Source organism: Apis dorsata, unplaced genomic scaffold, assembly GCF_000469605.1.
Source record: "Apis dorsata unplaced genomic scaffold, Apis dorsata 1.3 scaffold_97, whole genome shotgun sequence".
Classification (NCBI taxonomy): domain Eukaryota; kingdom Metazoa; phylum Arthropoda; class Insecta; order Hymenoptera; family Apidae; genus Apis; species Apis dorsata.
The window spans coordinates 642,876-645,127 of NW_006263395.1; positions in this window are offsets into that span (position 1 = coordinate 642,876).

The following is a 2,252-nucleotide window of genomic DNA, read 5'->3' on the forward strand; positions in this document are numbered from 1 at the left end:
TTGTAAATAATAGGTCATGATGGATTAATGCTTACAGATGAATTAATTTATACAAAATATTTTAAAATTGCATTCAATTTGAACATTTGACATTTGAAACAATGTTAGTTAATGAATACTAAAATCATTATATCCATTGTATATAGAAAAGTGAAATTGTTGCTCTTTATTGTTGAAATATTTTGTTATATATTTGTTTATAATACATTTAATAATAAATATATTTCTATATTCTAAGTTATTAAAAAAAGAAAATTACAATAATCTTTCATTTATATAAATCTTTAATTTTTTTTATTTATAAAAAGTTTCTATATTATGTTTTATACAAAATTTTTAATTATAATTTTGTGTTATAATGAAAATTTTTGATTCTATTCCCAAGATAAGGAAAAAATAAATTTTACAAAAATATTTAAATAATTTATTTTACATGGACCATCCTTTGCATTAACTTCAGCTTTAATGGTTGCAATGTTCTTTCATAGAGTCGGTCGATATTTTCTCAAATAAAAATAATGCTCAACTTTGAGTAAAAAAATATTATAATTATTTGAGCATCATTTTTAGGCTAAGAAACCAATATTAGATTAAAATTAATCAATATTAGTGATACTTAATATTCAACATTTATTCTATAACTATTTAAAAATTTGTTTTCACTTATAATATTTATTAATTAAATTAATATTATTAAATTATAATTTAATATTATTAAATTAAAGAATTAAAAAATTGAAAATCAAAATATGAAAAATATATACTCTATTTATATATACTCTATTTTTATTATTGAATTATGCATAAAAATTATGTCTCGTAATTGAAATATATAGAAATTTTATTTGGATTCGTAAAATTGTTACAAAAGTTAAAATGGATAAAGAAAAGCATGTGAGACTAACAATGACGAATAAATGATGTAATTGATAAAAAACTAGTATTTTATTTTATATGTATATAAAGACAGAAAATATTTTATATGTATATAAATTGAATCATATAATATAATATCACAGATGAAATTGATTTGTATTATTTATTTGCACTTTTCATTAGGATTATTTATTAATAAATTCATAGTAATATGTAATATATATGATTTTGATTTTAAGTAAATTATAAAATAAATTTAATATAAATTTAAAATACTTTGATTTTATTTTTTGATATTCTTTGATAAAATTTAATTTAATTTTGATATAGAAAATTGTTAATTTAAAGTTCGACATTTAATTCTAATAATAATAATAATAAAATATAATTTAAATTTATTCTAAGTTATTTAATGTAATTGAATTTTCTTTTAATATTATTTATAAAAATTATAAATTTTACAAAAATAATGATAAATAAAGACTGAATATTTCATTCAGGATAAAATTTTGATTTGCGGAATTGTATTATACTGAATGTGATCATCGTATGACGTGCGAGAGAAAAATGTGAATGACGAGTCCATGATTCTATACATATAAGAAAAAAAGGAAATGTTCAATAAATTAATTGTTGCTGTTGCATTTGCAATTAAAAGATTCTAAATAATTGTCAATTAAAATTATTTCGTTTTTTATTTTTTTCTAAGTTTGTTAATTTTCGAATAAAAATTAAATTTTTTTAAATCATGATTAAAATATCTAATATGTTTTATTACATTTTTAATTTTATTTTTTATATATTATGAAAATATAAATAAAAAAATATATTAATGATGTTATTTAAAAAATTTTAATAATGCTTTTAAATTTTATTTGCGGCAAAAAATTCTTCATTTCATATCAATATATTTTTAAATATTTTTTTATTATATTATCAAAATCAATTTAAATTTATTGCATGATTAATTCTTAGAATATCTTGTATATTCATATTATATGTAAATTAATTTTATCGTTGAAAATATAGTTTTCGGGAATAATAATCGGGAAATTATAAAACTTTTATAAACTTTCTATTTAAAAATATTTGTTATATAAATTGATAAATTTGTATATTTGTATTATCGATTACTATTGAACATTTTCTAATTCATTATTGCAACAGTAAGTATTATAGATAATCTTCTGATTACATTATTCTTAAATATTATATTTATTATATTTTTCGACATTTATCCAAATATGATAAATAAATAATTTTTGTTTAAAATTTCTAAATTAGTTACATTTTTATATTTATATTCTTAAAAATTGTTTAAATAATTATTTTTTTAATTAAGAAAAATAAAAAATCAATTTTAATTTTTACTTATA